General features: G+C 40.3%; 1 long non-coding RNA gene across 1 annotated transcript; it reads left to right on the forward strand.

The window, feature by feature from the left end:
• The first annotated feature begins 89 nt into the window (after window positions 1-89).
• On the forward strand, window positions 90-24,143 carry LOC149918297 (uncharacterized). Its single transcript, XR_016466237.1, has 3 exons — window positions 90-257; window positions 15,376-15,501; window positions 22,954-24,143. It is a non-coding gene; the product is annotated as an uncharacterized LOC149918297 (long non-coding RNA).
• Window positions 24,144-25,012: the final 869 nt, after the last annotated feature.

The raw sequence follows: 25,012 nt of genomic DNA on the forward strand, positions 1-25,012 counted from the left end.
ACGCGCGGCCCGGAGCGGCGCCCGCCGTGCGCGCGGGGCGGCGGGAGCGGCCGGGCCCGGCGGGGGCCGCGCTGGCGGCCGCGGGGAGGAAGAGGAGGGCGGGCCGGGTGCCAGGGGAGGGAAGGCCGTGCGGCGAGGTGGGGCCGAAGGCGGGAGCTGCGTGGGGCCCGGCCCAGGTGGGCGAGAGCGCGTCGAGGGCCCTGAGCGGCGCGGCTTTCCTCCCCCTCGGACGCGGAGGCTCTCCCCGCACCGCGGTGGTAAGCGCTCACGGTGTGCTGTGTGTGCCTTCCTCAGGTAGCTGTGTGGTAAACGTGCCTTCCTCAGCAGCCCTACACGTGCATTCCCTTATAAAAAACAACAAAAAAAACCCCAACCCTGGTGTGATCCAAAAGCTCTGCCTTCCACACGGTTCTGAAGGCTCCGGGTTGTGTAGGAAGCCAGGTGTGCCTGGCTGCGGGTTACCCGGTCTGGTTGTCTGGCCTGGTGTTTTTTTTTTCTCTAGCTTACATCAACCAAACCATGTGTGCTCGCAATTTGCCAGCTGAGCGCATGGCTGTTTTTCCAGGTTGAATCGGTAATATCTGTCGTGCTCTGACAGGAACAAGCATTCCTGTCAGGTGGGGAATGGAAAGCAGCGGATGGCCGGCTGCCACAGGGCTCTGATGCCTGCTGGGGGCTCAGGATGCCGTCCTGTGCTGCTGAAGACCCTGCTTATGGGAAAGGTCAACAGGCAGGTGATTGAGGAGCAGCACTGTCCTCCCCAGGGTGAGTGCCTGTGCCCCAGATAGGCTCCCAGTGCTGGCAGATGTGGGGGGTTGTATGCCTGTGCCTAATGGTGGGTGCACCCTCCTTAGACTGGCTGTTAGCAGCCAAGAAGTTTGTGCTTGCTGCTAATTACTTAGTAATGAGAGTGTTAATCGTGGGCTGATTAAAGCTTTAATCAGCTGAAGGAGACCTATCTGTGATGATAAAGGTATCTTAACTTGCTTACAGCCTGTCCATTTGAAAAAAAAAAAAGCAACAAACATGCTTCAAGGTGTTAGGCTTGTGGGACTTAGCTTCTGGATGTCAGTTGTACAGTATTAAAGAAAAAGAGATGTTCCAGGGGAAGTGGCTGGGTATTAGGAACGATTTCTTCTCAAGAATTAGAACAGGCTGCCCAGGTGGTGGTGGACTCGCTGTCCATGGAGGTGTTCAAGAAAAGAGTAGAGGTGGGTGGCACTGAGGGACATGGGCAGTGGGCATGGTCTGATGGTTGGACTAGGTGATCTCAGTGGTCTTTTCCAACCTTAATGGTGCTATCATTTTGAAACAGCTAATTTGGGTTGCCAACATCATTGGTAAGTTTCCTGTTCCTTCAAGTTCAGTGATGTTTGCAGAAAAAAAAGATGCCTTCACCTCTAATAAGAAAGCAAGTATTGGTACAAATTAATAGACCTACAAGTGTGTGGATCCTACAGTTTTCCTGCAGAATGGCATGTATAGGAGTGCTTTTCTTCTGTAGTTGATCAGTAATGTAAAAAATACTAAAAGCCTGAAGTGTGGTACGTGCTTGAGATAGAGCTGCTGTTTTCTGTTGAAAAAGCTTGTAAGAAATGAGGTTAGTTACCAATAACTGATATGCTACAAATGCATTCTCTGCTCTCTTGGCAACAAGTTCTGTGCTCAGGCTTAGTAATATAAATCCTTCTATTTGCAATTTTTGAAAAGAGAAGTAAACAGATTTATTTACTGTATTCTTATTACTAATCTATAAGATCCTCCAGATAACATAGTTCACGTTTGCCTTCTCTCTGTTGTTGCAGATTTAAGTGGAGGGATTTTGCTACCATGGTCAAGGTGACATGAAATCTTTTTTTGCACCTTTCAATTCATACAGATAATTGGCCTTGTCTGCACGACTAAGATTTGCAACCATGTAATGGCATCTTTAACTGGAATGGCACTGACTCATACTGTATGTAGACATCAGTGTGAATTTCAAAGTTAAGGCACATTTAGAGAAAAACTACATATGTAGTTTTTTATTTCAAAACCAGAAAACAATCCTTGTTGTCAATTTTCTTGAACTCAGGCCATGGTACTGAAGTCTGTTTTTCTTTAGCAGTACACAGTGAGGTTGGTTTTCTGAAAGTAGGTATTTGTTATGCCTGTGTTTATGAAAACTGAGTTTAAATTCTGTTATGCAGGTGTAAATGACTGCATGCACACTGCACAATGAGGTTATGCTGACAAATAGGAGTCACAGTGCCTTGTTTTTGAGTGATGGCCTTGAAATAACTGAAGTAAATGTCTCCTAATCTGTTTCTGGTTGCAAATTTCCAGACTGAACCTCTAGGGGGGTTTTACCTTTTCATTAGCTGTTCTTGTAATTCTGAATTAGCTGGTGTTTTTTAGCAGCTTGATGTTTCTCAGACAGGTCATTGAAGCCAAATGATGTATACTCAGAGCAGATCATAGTACTCATTTATTGAGTCCTGTTTCATTTGGTATTGAAAATTTTATTGCTCTTTACGTTCAACTTTTGTTAACAACTAGTATCAAGATCAATATCTCTGTTCAACTGAGTAAATGAATTTAAATAAATGTAGCAGTTGCATATCGTTCTAGAAACATTTATGTTTTAGAGATTACTAATTAGTTTCTAGGCCGAAGGATAATTTGCAATTTAAACACTTTTCCAAGAACACTTCCACTATTTATTCAGCAATAGCAGTAGTCAGTGCCCTTGGCCTTAGGCATGCATTAGGGTACTCTGAGATTCTAAAGCAAAGGAAGATAATTATTTTTGTTGCCACCATAGGGACAGGCTGTGCCTGAAAAGCTAAGGCCTGTGCTGCATTTGCTGTAGTTTCACTGCATTAGACAGAGCTCTGAAACAAATTGAATGTGCATGGCACTATTCCACGCAACAGTGCAAAAATCTCTCCCCTGAGAGTATGGTCAGCCCTGCTAACAAGGGGATGGGGCGCATTTTGGGGCATCTTTCACTATTGGAAATAATGGAGTTTTGCATTCTCTGTACTAAAGCTTTGCCTTTCTCATGCCAAAGGCCAAACAGAACAAAGGTGCTGTTAGCAAGCGCGTTTAATCTAATTGTAGATCTTTGTGGTAAAAGCTTCAAGTTTATATTTATCTCCTGTACAGATCCTAGGCACTGATTGCTCTGAATCCCTTTTTACTTTTGTTCAGATATGGGAGTGCAGTTGACAAATTAATCAGACCTGTAGTAAAACAGCACAGGCTATCCACAGTTTTTACTGTCCTGCAGGTGTTTAATGAGATAAGAGATGTACTAGACTGTTTAGAACCCACAAATGGAGATCTTTGGTTTTACTGCTTTGTATCACTTTCACCTTTTAAGGTTAAACACTGAATACGTTTGTAGTTCTAATAAAAATGTGAATGCACCGGGAAAGTTAATGCTGCCTGTTCTGTTTTGTGGTAACACTGATGCAGAGATATCTTCCCAGTGTCATCTGTCATCACTGTTACTGCTCTTTCATACTGTCAGTTGGTAACCCATCACCTGAGCTCTGGCTTCAGCTAGCAGTCCATGATTTTTCTTAGGATTAACATTGAGTAATGGTTATTTCCAACCTGCCTGAAGCCTGTCTGAATGTATCCTTAGCTGTGTTACGTGCAGACAGAGCTACTGATCTGTCAATATGTCAGTCCACATGTCATCAAGACTGCTAAGAAAAAATCTTCATAAGCACGTGTGCATTTGTCTTCGGCCATGCAACATACTGTGTTCTGCTGAACGTGAAGAGAGCAAGCTGCTGATGTAAAACTAAGAAAGAATGACTTAAAGCAGTGTTTCCAAATAGTTGGCATTAACTGTAGCACAGTAATACCAAAATTGTAGTTCTAAATGAACCCTTGGGAGCCTACTTTTGGTGATCAATTTGAATGAAAGTTCAGTGGGAATGGTGATCTGAAAATTGTGTATTAGAATTCCTGAAGTGTTAAATAATTTTAAAATGAGAAGGAATGGGGATTTTGGACTTCTTTGCATGTTTTTTACAGTCTCAGAAAAATGGAGCAGTAGTATTTTTAATTGCAAGTTGATTCTCCAGGAAGAAGAAAATTATCTGCTTAGAGAATTTCTCTCATTTGGACAGACTAATTATGTTAGATGTTTGAAGTGCAACTGTACCTTGTAGTTCAAATACTGTTTGGAGTAAGAAATTAAAACCTCAGTGAAAACAGACAGTTAAATGTGAATCTTCTTCATACTATGAGTTATGCACCAGTCTGTTCAGCAGACTCATTTTTCAGTGGGGGAAAATAATGGGAGTAAATGTCACTACTCGCAAATAAGCTATTTCTGTTTGCATCATTTGTGCTGAGCAGAAGGAAGGGAAGTGTCAATGAGGGAGCAAAAGGAAGAGTAATGTTGAAGACATGACAGAGTGGGATACATCTTCAGGGGAAAGCAGAGGCCAGGGGAAAGGAGGGCTGAGGATCATATCCCTGCTGTTGTCCAGTGTTGGGATGATAAAAAACAGCTGTATACCAATTCTAAGTAGCTAACACTCTCCAGCTTGGTATAAGTAACTTCAGTGCACTGATAAGTTATCTATATGAGTTATATGTCTCTAATTATCTTCAACATCAGTATGACTTAATTTAAACATTGCTGACATTTAGAATAAAATAAACCTATGTAGAAATACACAGCTTGATTCAAAATGTTAACTCTGTTCTGTCTACATAGTATGCCCCTGTGTTTATGAACATAATCTCTTTTAGGAATAGACTAAAATTCATTAAAAATCAGAATGAATGTTTAGCTTTAGAATAGAATTACCATTGGTATAATTTTCTAGATCTTAGCTTGTTAAAACTAAAGTTCAACTCTAACTCCTACCTTTTGAGGTTTTACTGTTAAGTTTGTTACATTTCAAATTATGACTTTATGCTTAATCTTCACATAATTATTGTTAAGCACAAAGTGGTAAGCTTTATATTAATGTCTTGAAGTTTTTACATTTTGGCAGAGAAGTGACTGTTGCTATTTCTACTGTATGCCAGTGCCAAAGAGTAAAGTTTGTTAAGGGTTGAATAGACCGGATAGATAATGCTACTTCTGTTTTCAGTGGACTCTAATGCAGTGTTTTATTTTGCACATATATTAATCTTTGCTGCCTCGATGCAGAATGGTGAGGGTAACTATGTCAGTCCGAAAGGTTAATTTCATTCTTCTTTAAGGCATGCCATTATTCTGTTAACAGTAATTGCTCTTTTTTGAATGATTAATTTCATCGTGTGAACTGTTTCTAATTATGTTGGTGGCTGGCAATTTCCTGGACTGAGAAGCTGTAACTGTGATCACATCCCATTTACTCAGTGTATGTGCTTTGAGAAGAATGCTCACTGACAGACATTTTCAGAAATGTTCACTAATTTTGAAAACTGATTGGGAATTTATATAAGATTTCTGGCACTTGTTTTATATTGGTGTTGGCTACTTTCAAGTGTACTTGACAAATAAGGGCTGAAACAACTGGATTTAAGCCATAGGCTGAGCAGGCTTGCAAATGCAGACCTAACTGCTAAATTATCACCTGTCCTGTTTTTGCTGAAAACTGAAAGGAGTAGGATGTGTTTCTTGCACATGTTACCACGTTCTTACACTGTTCTTGAGCTTGATATGCTAGCTTCTCTAAGCTATATTTATTCGCTTCAGTTATTGTTAATGAGCCAGAGCTTACACTTCACAAATCAGTGCAGGCATATTATGAGAGGCTTGGTGAACAAGCCCTAGCAGGAGGTGCAAGGTGGCTGCTGAGCTGCCTGCAGGAGTTATGTGGTTCACTGTCAGCAGCTCAACCCTAAATGCAAGAGTGATTCCACTGTGGCAGTTCTGGCTCCAGCTCTGGATCTGCATCCAGTTTACGTAGAGTACAAAGACATCTCACTGTCTCTGTTGCATTTTGAGCAATTGAATTAAACAGTGATTCAGATGAAGAATGAACTGATTGGAGATGTTGGGGCTTAGCCAGCACATAGGAAAGTCCCAGATGAGGATTCTCCTGCTTGGCTGTCTCATGCTGAAGCTGGGAGCAGTTGTATACCATTGTGCCAACAAAAGCATCATTCCCATGGACATATGCTGTCATATGTGGGGTACCTCACCTCTTGAAACTTACAGCCATTGGGTGTATGCTATTTGCTGAAGGGCTGAGGTTGTGTGAATCTTCTGGGTTTGAAACTGCTCTTCAAGGCAGGAAAAAACTGTTTACAGTATCCAAAGAAGGAGATAAGCACTTTAAATGGCACTTGGAGAATTCAGGAGTCTAACCTGTTAACCCAGGCCTTAACTTCTGTTTTATCCCAGAAGCCCTTTACAGGGACTACAACAGGTACAGTTGCCTTTGAGTGCAAGTACATCCCTCCCAACATGCAGCTTATTTAAAATAACAGGATCCCTAAGCAGAGTGATACTTCCAGTGATCTGACAGAGGTCTTCATAGTTTTACTAATTGCTTTGCCACAGCATACCATCTTAAAGGCATGTTCTATGCATTCTTTGTTTCCTGTACACTTGTAAAACACTTAGTTTGACTTATATGTGGAGTCACTCTGGCAAATAAAAAGCAAAAATATCACCTTAACCTTTCACGTTATGCGAGTTGTCTCTTTGCAGTTCCAATTCTATCTCTTTCTGTGTAGCTGTAGTCCTCACCAACTGTGGGAAATCTCTGGTCTAGTTCACTCAACCTGCTGGAAGAAATAGCTGCATGCCTTTGTGTTCTCCAATCTGTGTATAATCTGTCCCTCAGGATTTTTTGGCAGGCTGCCTGTGTAGGTCCTCTACAGACGTGTGCTTTGTAATACATTAAAGAACTTCATCAGACTTCAAATGGCTAGTTAAAATGGGGCCTATGAGTTCCTCCCCACCCCATGGACACACACGCTGCCTCTGCAGCCATGCACTGCCTTCCCTGATTGCTGCTGCTACCTCAGAGGCAAAGACATGAATTGTTTGTGATCTGCTTGGCACTGCTGCTGTTTTCAGCTGGGTATGCAAAAGTAAACCAGGATCATGAGTTCCTGTTTGAGAGGCAGTGTGCTAGGACTGGAGTTGGCAAGGGCTTGTACTACATGGCTACCTGTATTCATCTGCCTGGTGCCATTCTAAAACTATTAAATATTGGCTTTGTCAGTTTCCTGACTTTGCAAACTGCAAATAGAAATCTGAAAGATGTTTTGGAGAAACTCCTAATGCATTATAAACGTAGTGACTAATCCTCTGGAAAGATCTACAGGTATGCCCACACTGGGATGGTTTCTAGGGCTAAGCCTGTCTGATTTAGGAAAGGCCATGAGGAAGTCATTGGTTCAGTGGGAAAGACTTACTCAAGAGTCGTATTTGAATGATATGGGTCTTGGAAAAGAATTCTACTTTGGTAGTGGTCAGTATTAACTCAAATATGTGCCATAGCTTGTAAGAAATAAATTCTAGGTCAGCTTAAATAATCTGTTGTTCTAGTCTTCTGTTTCCCTTTCATGGCGTTGTAGGCAAATTAATTTTGACTTGATTTATGACCCAACTGCACTTGCCTGCTAAAAGCTCTACAGATCTGGGACTTGATCTTTGTAATGTTTGTAAGGCTGTGGTACAGGAGCTCTCTGTTTACTGGAGTCCAATATGCAATATTGAAATATAAATGCTAAATAATGCTGTCTTCAAAAGCATGAATCACATGTTCGGTAAGCTTCTGGCACACTTACAAGTGTGTGCCAGGTAGAGAAGCACTTTGGAGTTTGAAAGTTGAACCCCTTTTGAACTATAAGCATCTCATTTTGGCACGATTCCTAGGGAGCAAATCTTCTTCTCTTGTCCAAGCCTCTTGGATTTATGTAGGCTCTGCGGAGTTCACTGGTGGGTTTATTTGGCAGGTGGGCCTTATTAACCTGCCAGCAAGGGACTGTGTGACCTGCATAGGTTTGTACAGCTTGTAAATAAAGATTCTGTCAGGGAAGGGAGATTCTCTTGTGCTTTGGACTATTTATATCTCTTAACAACTGTGGCTGCTAAAGCTTAGAAAGAAACAGAAGGTCTGGGATGCGAGACAGAAAGCCCTGAGAGAGTCTTATGTGTTGTATTTGGATTGCTGTGTTAACATCCTAAAATAAACACAGCATGTGAGAAAATGAGGGAAACTTTTTATAATTATTAATTCAAAGACCTAAATTATTGGTTATTGAATGGAATATGGCTGAGCTTGGCTGCAGAAGACAATAAAATACCTCATAATTTAACACTAGAAGCTATTGGCAATCAAGATGTTTAATGAGCTTAATTTCCCTTGTTTGGTTTTTTTTTTTGGATCGTTCTCAAATTTCATAATTACTCATTTTCAAGCTTTTACTGGTTGGGTTAATATATACAATAAGTTTATAATAAAATATAATCACCATAAATCACAGAATGGCTTAAGTTGGAAGGGACCTCAAGGATCATCAAGCTCCAAGCCCCCTGCTGCAGGCAGGGCCACCAACCTCCATATTTAATGCTAGCTGTGACTGGTAGACTCTCCATCAATGAAAATACTTTAATCTGGAAAAAAAATATATTGAATGAATCCTTTGAAAAAGTCTGGTCTGTTTGATGCAGACCTGGCTATAGAGTTCTCTGTAATATATAATTTCTTTCATAGGTGTATTTTTATCAATGGAAATAATTTTAATGCAATCAAAATGTTTTACTCAGAAGCCTCCAGTTGGACTAGCTAAGCAGTAATTTCTGAGAAAGACTTCTTTCTGCTCCAGTTGATCTACTCAGACATTCAACTGCTACTGCAGATCAAATGACTCTGGGTTCAGCATCTGCCAGAGTTGAGATTTTGAGTATGTATTCCTTGTTCATTCATTTGAAAGTCAATTTTACAATATTTCCACCTTTTGTCTAAAGGGCTCAATAAATGTTCTTTGGTCTTAGGTTATACTGATCTGCTACTTGTATATATTAGTTACACTTTTAAATATTAATAGCCACCAGATCATAGAAAATCAGCTGAATTTACAATTATAAACATATTGGCTGTAAAAGTACTTGAACAAAAGGTTGCTACTGTGGCCCAGGAGAACTTGATCTTGGGAAAGGACAGGTAGGATATTACCACTGATGTACACTGAGCGGTGAAAGGCTTCCAAATTCCATTAAGTCACCATAACTTTACAAGCAGAAGACACTCTCGAGATGCCAAAACAGGTAGTGCCCTTACTTGGTTTGTACAATTTCTATTCCAAATGGGCATCCCTTTTGTGAGCTGCATCCCCTGGCTTCTGGCTGTGAAATGAAGAGGGACTGGCAAACCACTGTGCACCTGTTCCAGGCGGATTAGCCACTGGTGACAGCCCATACCCAGAATTTCCTCTGCAGATGCTACCGCTCTTCAAGTGAGTCAGAACCATTTGACTTGGAGCTTTTTATAGTTGCTGAGGGTGATGATAATCATCCTAGCAAAGTCTAATTCTTAATTTTTCATATTTAATGTTCTGCCATTGGTCAAAGATGATACCACGGTTTTCTTCATTCTCCTTCATTTTTGCTTTACATGCACAGCAAAACATTAAGCTTCTATGATCATCTGTCATTATGCAGGAAAGTGAGTGTTGTCTGGTGGATAAGATGCCAGGCTGAGTTCAGAATCGACTCTGTTAATGAATTCACCTTTGGGAAATCTAGGGCTATATTACTTCCTCTGCTGTTTTGATTTTTTCCTACTGATAAATACATTCATTTAAGAATTCAATAAACAACTCATGCTGAAAGTCAGGCATTCTGGTTTGTAGAACTGGACTTTACATCAAAGTGTTAGTCCAAATTTTGTCTGCATTTACACTTCTTGATGTGTACCATATACAAATATGGTGTTAACTGATTATGAAAATAATGTGCAGATTTCTTCTCTTTGTTCTACTAAATCATTTATTGTGTCCATTATAGCTAAAGGGAACAAATGTCTCAAGTTTGATTCCCTCCAAGTTTTTGTATTTTTTTCCCTTTTTTCTTTCCACAAATGCATTAAAAGAATCAAGCACTTCCTGTTTTGCTCTAAGCACAAATTTAGTTCCTGCTATATCCACTCTTAACGTATTCAGGAAGGAAGGAATAATCTCTTTCAGTCTGTAGTGGTTTTGCAGTGCCTGCATTACCTGCAGCTCAAATGGTCCACATGCAACTAATACTGGAGGAATTGTGTAATATTTGATCTTTGGAAGTAATAAGGAACAGGCTCATTCATAGGTGAGAATAATATGCTTGGGTTAGCATTGTGCAATACACTGAAGCAGACAATGGTCCTGCACTGAGGAGACTATCATCTGTGAAAACTAAACAAAATATTCATCTCAGTAATGAAATGTACTGAATAAAAAGAATTCTAAAATAAAGCCCTTTGCTTTCCAGACAGCGTAAAGTAAGATTGATTGGGCACCACTTGTAAAAGGTAGAATTTGCAAAAGAGGAGGATGTTAAGTGCTCTACAGAAGGATTTGTAAGGGAAGGATGATAAGATACAGATTTGTCCAAAACAGACCTGGGAAGTGGCTAAGTGGCAACTACAAGCTGAGTGTATGGGAGGGAAGGATGCAAACATTCATTTTGCTGCATACTATGAACAGAAAAAAGCAGGTGGGGGGGCAAACTGATTTTTCTTAGTTCACTTAGAATTAAATGACATGTTGATTTTAATTCTGTAAGCAACTAAAGGTGTGTTCATTGGGCTTATACTGTTAATTTATCAGACAAGTTTGGTGTGGATAGTTTGTCTTTTCTTTAGAAGTGAATTGAGAACTTGCTAACTGGCAGAGCTCAGAGGGTGGGTCATCACTGGCACAGAGTCTGGTTGTAATGGGTGGTGTTCCCCAGGGGTTGGTCATGGGTCTGGTCTTGTTCAAGATACTTATCAATAACCTGTATGAAGAGAGAGAATCCACCCTCAGGAATTTTGCTGATGATGCCAAGCTGGGAGGAATGGCTGACACACCAGAAGGCTGTGCTACCATTCAACAAGACCTCGACAGACTGGAGAGTTGGGCAGAGAGGAACCTGATGAGGTTTAATTAGAGCAAGTGTAAAGTCTTTTACCTGGAAGGAATAACCATGTGCATGGAGAGGAGCCCTGTGGAGAAGGACCTGGGTGCCCTGGTGGACAAGGGCTGGCCACTGAGCCAGTAGTGTGCCCTTGTGGCTGAGAAGGCCATTGGTATCCTGGGGTGCATTAAAAGGAGTGTGGCCAGCAGGTCAAGGGAGGTGACCTCCCCCTCTACTTTGCAATGGTGAAGCCGCACCTGGAGTGCTCCCCAATTCAAAAAAGACAGGGATCTCCTAGAAGGAGTCCAGCAGAGAGCCACAAAGAAAATAAAGGTCCTGGAGCATCTCCTGTATGAGGAAAGGCTGAGTAACCTGGATTTGTTCAGCTTGAGAAAAAGAAGACTGAGAGGGAGGAACTGATTAATGTTTATGGGTATATAATTGGTGGTAGGAGGCAAATGGATGAGGCCAGGCTCTTCTTGGTGGTGTGTAGTGAAAAGACGAGGAGCAGTGGTCTAGAACTTGAACATAGGAAGTTCCATACAAATACAAGGAAGAACTTCTTTACAGTGAGGGTGACAGAGCACTATAACAGGTTGGCCAGAGAGGCTGTGGAGTCTCTTTCTATTGGGATATTCAAGGCCTGGTTGGATGCCTACCTGTGTGACTTGTTGTAGGGTACCTGCTTTAGCAGAGGATTTGGATCCAATGATCTCTTGAGGTCCCTTCCAACTCCTGCAATTCCATGATTTTTCTAATGTCTCTCTCCACCTCACCCCAAGAAAACAAGTATTAAGGAATCCAACTTGATTCACCTCTCAGTCCAATAAGAGTTTTACTTGGCCTAAATCCAACTACTTGAGTTTATGGATAACATTTATTATTTTGAAGGGATGTTCTAATCTGACCTGCTAGCAGTTAGAAATAGGTCCAACATACCCTCACAACATGGAATAGTATTTCCTAGGTCCCTGTGACTTCTATTTGAACAGAATAGCATATAATAGGTTATTCCACTGGAGCTGGAGTAAAACTGAACTGCCTGGTAAAGCAGTTTTTCAGCCTTTTGTGTAGTATATCGGGAATCAGGAGCTGGCTGTTTTGCCATAAATTAGCTGTTTTCTGAAAGTTTCCTACAGCTTTTAATAAACAGATTGTTTCATCCTTTTACTTATTAAGATGCTCTTATCTCTGCAATAAAAATGTATATAACTGGAAGAGATTTCTGAGTGATGGAGTGGATTTGTGAAAATGTCCGCATAATGTTTTTCTACTTGCTTTCAGCCCTTGGGTTTGCTGGCTGAGACAATGTTTGGAGTAAGTCACATGATCAATCTGCATTTTCTTGCAGTCTTCATGAACTGTTGCACTAGTGTTTTTCATACGAGGTAATCTGTTGATCTAACCTTTTTTTTTTTTAAAGGTAATAAATCAAGATTATACAGTGTTAATGATTTCAGTCAGAGAGATTATGTCAGAATTAGAATGTTTCTGAGAGAAGGTCATATAAATCAACCCTTCAGTTATTCCATTTTCAGTTTCATTGTAACGAACAGTACCCTGCTTGCAGTGTGAAGCTTATGGTGCTAGAATACTGATAAGATGATATTGCATTCAGAGTACATTTTCTGCTATTGAATGAAATCTGCAATGCGATATATAGCATACGTACAGGGGTCTGTGTTGAAATGTATTGGAATTGTCAAATTATAAAATTCTAGAGATGAGGTTGGTTTTTAAAATCACCTTTATTGCAGAATTTTAATGATCAAAGAAATAACAAGGCTTTTGTAGCAGAAATGTAAAAGAAAAACATATCACTTTCAAAGCTAGCATATTAAAGAAGTTAATGGGATATTGTTGTGCATTCCTAATACTGGGTTAGTAATGCCTAATAGTTAACTCACTTTTCATATTTTAAGTACTTGATAAATTATATCTAATATTATAATGTAGCTAAGTAGCCATTTTAATTGCTCGTGGAATTGCAACGCGGAAGTGAGGAATCTGAGATTAGGATCAGACTGTTAGTATTTGTGCATGCTGCTGATTTTTTAGGTTGTTGTCTAAATTCCTCTGCATATAACCTATAAATACTTGTCAATGTGTGTATTGAACCTATGCTCACAGGACAGTGTAAAGCAAATACTATTCTTTGAATGCAATCCTACTTGCTTTACCCTGGGGTCATAGCTAAAGCATGCACACCTGTAGTTATTAATTTACTATGCATAACCTTCCACTGACATGCCAGTATATGAGAGCTTGTATAGTCTAGTTTTTCTGCCAGCTTTCTTCCTTTCTAATGGCCATGCTCTTTTCCCAGCTCCCCTGCTCAGACACTCATGGTTTCCCATCACCTTGATGTGCACTTGACTCACCCTAGCCTCGGGCCCCATGCCCCACACAGATGCTCATGGAGGCAGCAGGAAGATGAGGAGCTCTCCAGGGTTCTGCTCAAGCTGAGCTGCAAGCAGCTGGAGGATAAGCATTTGGGGAGAAATACCCCCAAACTGCCCTTTGATCCAGCCAGCTTGAGTCAGCTTGCAGAAATGAGGGTACTCCCAATGGCTGAATGGGGTAAATAGTGCACTAAACTGCTGACGGCTCTTTACTGCAAGATGGAAACTAATTCTGGCAAATTCCCATTTACCTGCCTACATCGTGATGTTCTGAACAGTGCACTGAGTTTTCCACATGATGTTTCTAGAAGGATAGTTCAAGTAGACTGGCAGTGGTGGGACAATGTTTGCACTGGAGGAGGCAGCTGAGGAGGAGCCTGCAGAGTTTCAGAAAGTGATGTTGAGGGAAGTGGACAAGCAGTTGATGGATTCACTTTCTGAGGATCAATTCAGGAATGATCTAATGCTGAAGAGCAGTCCTGAAGTAAAGTGAAGCATGTTTTAAACAAAAATTTTAACAGGAAATTTTAAGGAGATTACTTAAATGTTATCTTTCTGATTGCACTGGAAATCTAACTTTTACCTTTTCATCAGCAGCTTGAGCTGGACATTAAGAGTCAACCTTTTTATATGACTTCATAAATTGACTAGGGCTAAGCAGTACACATAAAAAATCTGCAGTCTTTACATTGCTCTGAGCTTGTCTTCTGGAGCCGAGGAACTGAGGGATGACAAGTTTAAAACAAAGCACAAGATCCATAAGGATTGGTGGTGATAACCATGTGAAAAATAGAGGAATTGATAAGAATAGGGGAGAGCGAAAGGGGCACAGTAAGAACTGCACTGGGACATTATGCAGCTCTTGCAGGAAACAAATCACAGATGTTAAGCAGCTCATTAGTGAGGCACAAGTCTCTCTAAATGGTAATACCAGACCTGGCCAATTACAGCACGAATGTGTGGGTGCCTAAGTGTGGACTGTGTGTGCCTCTGCAGTGCAGAGGCTGGAAGACAGGTTTGTCACAAGCACACAGGCACACAAGCTGGGACACAGCAATAGAGAAGTAACCTTGGTGACAGCAGCAGGACTGAAACGCACATTCATAGCTCCCAGCTCTGTGCTCAGACCACTAGACTACCTTCTGTGTTATCAGCAGTGATGAAATACAACAGTCACTGCTGCAGGCAGAGTAGGCTAATGGCAGCAGTGTTCTGTGCTTGCCCTGTTTCCTATATTCTTTCCCTAAGCACTTGTTTCTGACTATGATCAGAGATTGGATAAAGGGACTTGCAGGCCTTTGGTCTATGCCAGTACAGTTGTTCTAGTTTCCTTAATGCCCAACATAGCTCTCATCCACTGTAAATAAAGAACAGGATGTGGCACAGTAAGTTTCTTTGTTTACAGTGTCTTAATAAGTTCCAGAACAAATGTACTCAATTTGGAAGCAAAGGAACGCTTTTTTTACTGTCAGCACTACAAGCTCATCTTGAAAGCTGATAGTCATTGCTTGCTTGCTTTCCTGTACATCAATGCAAATAAAGCTCTGGAGACAAAATCTGTGAATTTCTTCTTCAGTGTCTTCTCCCTGCCTTCCGCAGCCTTGGCAGTTCTTAGCTTCAACAGGTTTATGAAATGTTTCAGCTGAATAAAAATATGTTGTTAGTGACACAGGAATTTACTTCATCTATTTTATGGTAAAAAGAAATTAGTTACTCAGTTTTAAAGGGAGAAACAACTATTTTTTTTAATCTGTGCAGGTAAAATGACACTTGACAATCCCGATATGCTATATCGCAAAATTATTTTTGTATGATGCTGTTTAACAAAATAATGTAAATACATGAGTTACGTAGGTATTAGTAAGGGCTGAATTAGTTCAGAGCAAATGATTAATGACACTGTTTTTGTTTCTTTTTTTTCAGTTAAATTCCAGTGTATCCTCATTTACTGATTCTCCTTGTGTTACTTAAGTTTGCCATAATAAAGACTCTATTATGATTCTAATTAGTAACTTCTGAGGAGCACCATTACCACAGTGAATTGAGAAGGTCAGTACATCAGGGAATCTGTGAAAGTACTTGTGTTGGAGCAAAATGTCTTTCCTGTCCCTTTATTTAGATAATTCAGAATTTTAAATAAAAGGATGGCAGATAGTGATCACTACAAAGCCTACGACTAGCGAAAAATATTATTATCAAAGCCTGATACAAAAATCTCTCCTGGCCAGATCTGTCATTTTCTATTTGGAGAACACTGGATTTTTCATCCTGTTTTTTAAAATGTGCTTAAAGAGACAGAAATTCAGAGTAGTCACAGCAGTGAAACACCTTTGAGATTCATTTCTAATGTTTTTTCATTAATCTGAATAGAGTAACAGCAATAGTATTTAGTCTGTGTGGACTGCAAAGGAGAGAAATGCAGTTCCATGACAAAAGGCATGCTCTGGTTAAATCAATTTCTATAGCATCTTGTCTCGACATATTTGAGAGCACTATCTTTCTCAATTAATGTCAGCTCTGCTCTGGGAATACTCTTTGGTAGTTAACTATTGCTGTTAGAGAGCTAACTTTAGACACGGCACAGCTGGCTTATGTATTTTGCTGTTAATATTTTTGGTAATGGAACAACAAATTATAAGTAAACAATCTATTAAGCAGAATCCAGCAGATTTTCCACCCAAATAAGTCAATTTTAAAGATAAGAAAACTCAAGTGTAAATTTCTTTTGACTGGCTCGAGATAGAAAAATTATGAACCTTGGATCTTAGGGGTTTCTTTTTCCCAGATTTCTAAGTCTCTGGACTACTGGGGCCTACACACATGCCTGTGCAAAAACCAACAATCCCCAGAATGTTTCATTTTAAATTAATTACTGGACAGCTTCTTTGCTTTCACTTCCACTTACATCAAAGTCAAATAGAAAATCCTCAACAGCCTAAATCCTCACATAACACAAGAATCAAGGAAGAGAAGATGTGATGCTCAGAGGGTATCAAGAAAACTGAATGGATTTGGGAAAAAAAAGATCATGGAGCACAGAAGAAGAAAGAACTGAGGAAGAAGATAATAGGAAGCAAGTGCAAGGCAAATTTCTAATGCATGTGCTCCTATTGCTTCCATAGGTAACTACCCACTAGAGGGAGAGAGATTGTAAGTTGTAGCCATGAGGCTTACTGTAGTAGAATTTGTGCTTTGTTAAGCTTTGGAAGGAGGAAGCATTATAGTATGAAAGCCAAAGACGATGTGAGTTCCCTACCCCAGTAGAATTTCATGGTGCAAAGTTCTGTGAAAGTCACCAATTGGACTTATATCTTTCTCCCTTCTGTCCTGCTTTTGTTACACCTTTGTTCAGAAAATCCCCATCTCTGTTAGCCTGTTTGTTCTTCTGTTGGTGACAGCAGCACCAGGAGCTAAGGATGGCAGAAACTGTGTGTTGTCAGCATGCTCTTTGGGACTTGTGGACCTGTCACTGCCCCCCATCACTGGCTGGTCACATGTGCCTGAAATCAACTGGTTTGAGACCTAGCAACAGTGACCCTGCAGTTCACCTCAAACACCTTTTCCTTACTTGCAATTTACAACTCAGTTCCTCCGGTTTTCATTAGCTGCCCATGGGGAATCATTTATGGTCTCTTATTCCTGCCTCTCTTTATCTGCAGAATGAAAAAGACTTTTAAACTTAAAAGCAAGCTCAGCCATGTCCTCTCCTCAAGGAAAACCAAGAAGCAAAGTACATAGTAAAGTATGTCTAGAATCGGAAATAGGACATAGGAAAATTAGCCCATCCCTGGTTGTGTCATACATGCTTCTCAAAATCAGTAGTTCAGGGATTTCCTGACGGAGATCTATCTAGATAAGCAAGTGTCAGAGACATTGTTGAGCCTAGCTCCCATGAATTCATCTATTTTCTTTTTGAACGTATTTATTTATATTTTGGGGTTTTACAACATCCTGTGGCAAGAAAATGTATTTCCTTCTTTTTCTTTTTAAACTCTTCTCCCTGATAGACTGAATTAAGATGGTATTATGCAAAGTGGTAATAATCATTTTCTGTGTTTGCAGTACAGAATGGAAGTCCCAGTCTCTCCCTGTTACTTCTGAATGACACGAGGGCTTTTCAGTGTTAAGCTATTAGTAGTGACAGTAGTCTTCTCTCAGCAGAGTGCATAAGAACTGTTGGATAAATAAGTACGTCATGCAAACTCAGAAAAGATGCATAGTTATTTCCACACACTGAAAGAAAGAAATACAGGAAGTCTGCAGTTGATACTTTGGTGTCAGAGATAGAAATGACTCGTCTAACATGCTGTGAACCAACTCAGAGCCAAAGCAATTATCTAATACATGTCAACCCTCAGGGTCAACTGCATTCTGCTACCCTCCCTGATGCCAGAAAAGTTCTGTGACAAACACTAGCCATCAAAAACACTTCTTCCTCTCAAACACCATGTGACCAGTTTCCAAAGTGGCCTGCAGTTGTATCCTGCTCATCTTCAAATTCCAACAGACAAAGCACAGGGATACTGGGCACTACTGTGGTAGTTTAACAGCCCTACTTTGAGGATTACAAAAAAGATGCCATAGCTCTGTTTCTCAGTGCCCTGTTAGAATCCTTAGAACAAAGCAGGCTAAAGTAATTTTAAAATAGTGTATCTGCAAAAATCCAAATAAATGCAACACGCTAACATTGCTAATCCAAAGCAATGTACAGAAAGGAAAAGAAATAGAGTGTACAGGACGTTTATGGACCTGGATGAGCAGCTGGCCTCACTCTGTAAGAAAACTAGGCACAGGTGCTGGGATCCAGCCCAGGGCCCTGATTCCCAGCTGGCACACTGAAAGAGGCTTCCAGCTCAGAGAGAGTTAGATGTCTGTTCCTTGGGAGGAGAGGCCTCGGAAAGGGGAGGAGGTTGTTCCCTTAGCATGACAAGAAAGCTCTGTTGCCCGAGCCAAAGGGGAATGGAGTCTTTCTTTTCTTCTTGTATCTGCTGGGTATACTTCCTCTTTCATCTGTTAGATTAGTGATAAAAAATAGAAAATGAGAGATATGTGTCATATTGGAATGAGCGTGAGGCTTGTAATCCTAGCTGACAAGCAGTCCGGATAGCTTACTTTTACCTGCTGCTCAGATTAGTCCGAGTTTCCCTTGCTCTATCCAATGCAGCTGATGAACTGCGAGATATGCGTGGCCCCAGCTGCGCCTTCGGCTCTCACACAAAGCTCCCTCCTGAAGTTGCTTTCAGAGAAGAGTTTCCGGTTTGGGGGACTTTACTTCCCCAGTATACTGTTCAAATCCAACAGTAAAGCTCTTTAACATCAACTTTGTGTTTTCTTATATACAGATACAACTTGCTAGCCACGCTTTGTACAGTCACATAGCCAAGATTAAAGAATATAATGCATTACTGAGAAAAAAAACAAAAATAGCTTTAAGGTAACAGGACGTTTGGGGGTGAATGCCTCCTCAGGCTGTCTCTAGGGGACACTATAATAGTAGTAAAGTGAATAGAGGTCTAAGACACAGGAGAGAGGTTGCTGATTGCACGGGAAAACCCAGACAAAGCGTCTTCTGTTTTTGATGCCTGAAATTCAGCCACATAGGAAAAAAAGCAGGATGCAGGCAAAGCACCACTAGCACCACTTGTGCTTGATGGCTTTTTGTTATTTTTCTATAGCTTCACATCCCATTTTACCAGGTATTTCCCCTCAAGATTCTTATATACCTACACATCTGTCCAAACCAAATGTCAACAGAGCTGTACTTTACTTGCCTTGGAAGTTGCTGTTCTTCTTGTATCACATAAACAAAGATTTAGAAAACGTTTAGAAACGTTTTCCAATACTTTTTTTATATTATCTGCAAGCACCACAATTTGATCCTACAAATACCTAACTGTGCATGTTCCCTTACCACGTTATATCTGTTAATGTTGCTAATAGCAAAGGGACATGACATGCATATGCATGCATAGGATTGGGGCCCAGCAGCTTAGGTCCTGCCGAGGTCACGGCACAGACATTCAGACAAACACTGATTTAGAAAATTTACAGTATTAGAGGACGGTTGTAGAAAGGGAAAGCTCGATGACCATTCCAAAGGAACCAACTCCTTTTTTAAATCTCTTAATCTGCTTTTCATTATCTCTGTGGGGAGGCCTCTTGAGAAAAGCAGCTCTTTGACTTGAATAAAGGAGGGGCTGTGGGCTTGCATGCTGGAATGGGAAGGTCATTGTATGGCAGCACAGAAGATGGGAGTGTTAGTCAGGTCAAGGAGAACAGGATAAAAAAGTGTGAGATCTGTGTTACAGCCTTGGTCTGGATTATGTAAGGTAGCGAGTTTAAACCAGGGACGGTAAACAAGAGAGAGTGATTCAAAGGCTGAAATATATTCTGGTAGGGTCATTCAGACTGATTGTTAGGAAAAAATATATGGGCTAGGACTGATAGGATCATCAGCAAAACCAGCAAGAAAGAGGTAACAATAGCTGAGGCCCAAGAGGGCTAAATTCTACACAGGAATTCTTTGCATCAGGCTTCAGCAAATCATCCTTTCCATCCTCAATATCTTTCTTATTTGTTCTTTTAAAAGAAACGCTCAGTTCTTCCCTCCTTTCAGGCAGACAAAGCCCAAATATGCCTGGGAGACAATGAGACATAGCATTTTCCCTGCTACCCAGTGGTACGGCTGCGTACGTGTGCTTGTAATCCTCTCTCTTCTAAAGCAGTGCTTATCACAAGCAGCCTCAGCTTTACCAAATTGCTAAAGAAAGTTAGGCTATTGCCACTAAAATGGCCCGTGGAAGTAGCCCATTTTTCTCCCTGTCTTTTATAATACAAAGCTAACAATTCTACAGTGGTGTGCAGCTCTTCTGTTTCTTTAATGGACACAGGCTAGAAAGTATCTGGCTGCAGGACCTTTGTATGCCGCAGCATTCCTGTAATCCTTGCTGACTTCACCAGGAATTTTAAGATCTACAAGGTGTGCAGGATCAGGACTACTAAATCTGGGATTGAGTGGGGGGGACCTTCCATGGTTGCAGGGCTTTCTTGCCTTACCTCCTGATGGATTTATGAAAGTAGAGGTGGCAGATTTCAAGCTTTTATTGACAGTAACACAACATTTGGTGTTTTCTTAAAGACCTAACTCTGAGAGGCAGATGATGGCACAAGATTGTCAGCTTTCTGTGTTTCTAATTGCAGACAGGAACTTGCAAACCCTCCAGACTAAAAAAAAAAAAAACAAAAACAAAAAAACAAACAAAAAAAAAAAACAAAAAACAAAAAAAACAAAACTGGAGGCAAAGAATAACTGAAAATGCATATTTTTAAAGCCTGTAATTGATAAAATCAAATTGACGAACTGGAAGGCCTAAGAGGGAATTTTAATTACAACACTGGTAATATTGTAGCAAAATCTCAGCCTTCCTCCTATGAGCTGGCACTAACAGATGCATTTACACATCAGAGACTCCTTTTGTTATCTTTTTTTTTCCTCCATCTTTTTCAGTGTCTAAATCAGCTTACACATTATAGCTATCTGCTATTTTATATCTTTTTTTTTTTTTTTTTGCTATGTGTATAGTCTGAACACTGCCTACCCTTTCTCCTCTGCTTGCTTCTGCCTTGCCCAGAACATTCTAGCTTTTTCCCCATGTCCTCCTCTAGTCCTGTACACTGCAGTGACCCAAAACACTGTTTTGTGCAATGATTCTGCATCTTTTCAGCTTGTTTGTTTCACATAAGCTCCATCTGCTGGTTAAAGCTAGAATCTGTATGACTTTTCACTGTGACCTGCAAATACTACTTTTCCCTCACTTTGAAAATAGACCACATCCGTATTCTTCCAGTGGTGTTCTCGTGTCTGCCTACAGGTAAAATTTAAGTAATGACCACGTAATCTATTATTTTACAGGGCCAATTTGGGTCAAATTTATGCAATATTTTAAAACACTTTTTCTCTAGAATTGGAGCAGGTAATCATCCTTAGATTTGGAATGACTGTTTTCAGCACAATATTACTGCTACGGAAATCTCTCTGGCACTGCATGCAACTCCCACTGCTTCTGTGCTGTTGCTAATGTGTAGCCACTACTGCTTGGTTTTGGCACATAAGGAACAGGGATGAACTTGTGACCTGGACGTTCATAGAGAGTGAGTCTGTAATCCAGCTACCACTTGAACTTTTACCTTTGGGTTTTAACATTTAGAAAGCAATGGGCTTTGTATCCTGGGAGTCTCTCCAAAATATCTATGATTATGAATGGGAGTATTTTTAAAGAACTACTAACAATCCTTTGGTTTTCTCCCTCGAGTGGAAACTTAGTGTAACTGCCTACGCAGTAAGGTCTTTTTTTCACATTTATGCTGAACAGTGGTGAATACAGATGAGGTTGATTCCATATTGTTGAATCTATTCAGTAAGACAACCTGGTAATTGCCATAGAAACAGATTCTGCAGACTAAAACCTTAATTCTACTTTTAAATATCATATATGGACCTCGATCACTACAAAGCGTATAATCAGGCTGTGTAAACAAAAATGATTCTGCATCAGAGAAACAGCAAGCCTGTCTTTCATCCCATTAGATGCTAATTGTGTTCCCACCTCCCCCCACTTCCAGCCCACAGCATGACAAATTGCACCTCCTTCCCCTTCATGCACCAAGTCTCATCTCCAGTGCCTTGCTGCCAGCTCTGCTTGTCACTTTGGTGCAATAGGGAACCGAGGCCATGTGTGTGAAATGAATGTGGTCCTGGCAGGAGTGTCACAAATTTTCTATTGATACACAACCATTTGCACAAGCTAGAGGGCAACTTGGGAGTGAAGGTCCTGCTACTCACTCTCCAAAAAAAAAAAAAAAAAAAAAAAAAAGAGCAGGATCTAGCAGTTGCTTCCTGGAATGTATCTAACCTTGGGAAAAGAGTAGCAACTATGGTAAACACAGACAGATGCCCCTTCCAACCAATATTTTTAGCAGGCCATGGGGGAATCCTGTTCCCCATATGCATCTGCCTATATAGATAGCTACCTTAGTTTTGCTCCCTGTTCATACTGGTGTGTGTTCCCAGTTTCTAGGCAGATCTCTAATTGAAGGTTTATCTGCCCACTTTTCATGTCTATGCCAGCAAAACACGGATGTAGGCATAATCTGTGTCTTTATAAATCTTATGTACATTTCTCTTTAAATAAATAAAACATTCTTGCATTTTTTTTTCGTATCACTGGGTTATGCTCAGATATTAGTAAATATTTTGATATATTATTGTGCTCTTTGTTTTTGTTGTGGTTTCCATGGCAATAAATAGAAAGCATTACTTTTGGAGCAACCTATTAATTGTTTAGTCAGCTTTCATGCTGCTGTTTAACATGCAGGGGGAAAAAAAGCTGATGCTTAATAAGAAATAATAACCTTAATTTTGTTTAAATACTGCATTTATTTTCATCATTTTCAGATCCTCATTAAATCCATCTAAAAAGGGTTTGTGTTTCTTCCTTTTAGTCTCATCCTATTCCTGCCAGAAAACACATCATTTTCAACAAGATGGCTGACAATTTTTCCGAACAACATGGTTGCTTTAAGAATCTGGTCTAAAATGGCTGTAGTAGCTTAAGGTTTTTCAAAATAAAATCCTAGTAACTGTGTGTTTTGTGTCTTATTCTGTGTTTGAGTGATCTTGTGAACTTACAGACTGTTTAAATGTACTGGAATATGCTTTTCTGTAAAGCAAAAACTGACCTGTATGGATAATCCAGATATAAACCACAGTCACTGGACCTTTTCATGTGGGAACAGTTCATACAACGACTTGAAAATTATTAATAGTTTTTTTTTCTTAAGCTTTATTTTACAATACTTGTTAAGTGCACAAAATCAATTACTATTTTGAAACTGTGTTTGTTTAGGGAATTTTCACAGAGTGTATTATTTTTCCTTTTAATATATGGTAGAAAAGCACACAACTTCCAGGTATAAACAAATCTGGAACAAAAGGCTGTACAGAAACATAACTGATTCAGGTCTGAAAGGCTTGCGTGTACATTGTCTGGCATGCTGCATACCACTGAAATTAATGAAACTGTTGAGAGTCTGATTACTCATCTGCTTAAGTGTATTGAGTCCACTGTAACCATCTGTTTGCTGTCTGAAGGCTCTTGTCAATAGTTTAATGACTTCAGAGCATATTCTTCTTGTTCTATAGACTTCATAAAGTGTTTCTACATAATTAAGCAGCTTTGTTAAAGGAACTGCCATTAGTTGCCCCATTTCATTTAGTTTAGTTATCATCCAACCAGAAAGAAAAAAGAATAACAAGAGAAGGCTACAAATCCACTCTAGTGATTTTTTTTTTTTTAAGATTGCTGTAGTAAAATAAAGCAATGTTGTTATGTCACACATTTTAAGCAACTTTAACCATTTAAATATATCAGACTCTTAGAAGACTTTTGAAAGTCTTGCATTATGTTTTGGAGCTATACATTTTAAAAGTAGCTCTGATAAAAAGCACATAAATACTGGTTACATTTCTAACAGTCACTAAATAGAACAAACAATAGTGGTTTTGTAGCCAATACAGTTAAAAGATACATAAGAAATGGGTATCTTGATTTATTTTAAGGTTTGGTCAATTGAATATTCCATCCTTTGATATTCTATATGATGAATCACAGAATTATGGAATCACAGAATTGTAGGGGTTGGAAGGGACCTCTAGAAATCATGAAGTCCAGCTCCCTGCTAAAGCACGTTCCCTACAACAGGTCGCACAGGTGGGCACCCAGACAGGTCTTGAATATCTCCATAGAAGGAGTCTCCATAACCTCTCTGGGCAACCTGTTACAGTGCTGTCACCCTCACTGAAAAGAAGTTCTTCCACATATTTGTGTGGAACTTCCTATGTTAAAGTCTTTGACCATTGGCCCTTATCCTATTGCTACGCACCACTGAGAAGAGCCTGGCCTTATCTAATTGCTTCCCACACTTCAGGTATTTATAAACATTGATCAGATCCCCTATCTTCTCCAGGCAGAACAGACCAGGGTCTCTCAGCCTTACCTCATACGGGAGATGCTGCAGGCCCTTTGTTACCTTTTCAAGGAGACTCTAGGAGATCCCTGTCTTTTTTGATCTGGGGAGTCCAGAATTGGACACAGTAGTCTAAATGTGGCCTCATCAGGGCAGAATAGAGAAGGAGAATCACCCACCCCGACCTGCTGGCCACACTCTCTTTTTAATGCACCCCAGGATACCACTGGCAGGGCACACTGCTGGCTCACAGCCAACCCGTTGTCCATCAGGGCACCCCACTCCTCTGCTGGGCTCCTGTCCAGCAGGTCATCCCTTAACCTGTACTGATGCGCGCGTATAAACAACATAAATTTTATTTAATTGTTCGTATTTAGGAGAAACCCTGATGATTTTCTTTAAATACACAAAAATAACTTTAAAAATCAACAATTTCCCGCATTTTCCAAGTCTTCGGAATAAAGGGACGACTTCAGACACATTTGCTTTTTCCTCTGTTTCAGCCAGTCTCCTTTTGGGTCAATCCTGACGATCC

Source organism: Phasianus colchicus, chromosome 4 (assembly GCF_987193195.1).
Source record: "Phasianus colchicus chromosome 4, bPhaCol1.hap1.1, whole genome shotgun sequence".
Taxonomy (NCBI): Eukaryota; Metazoa; Chordata; class Aves; order Galliformes; family Phasianidae; genus Phasianus; species Phasianus colchicus.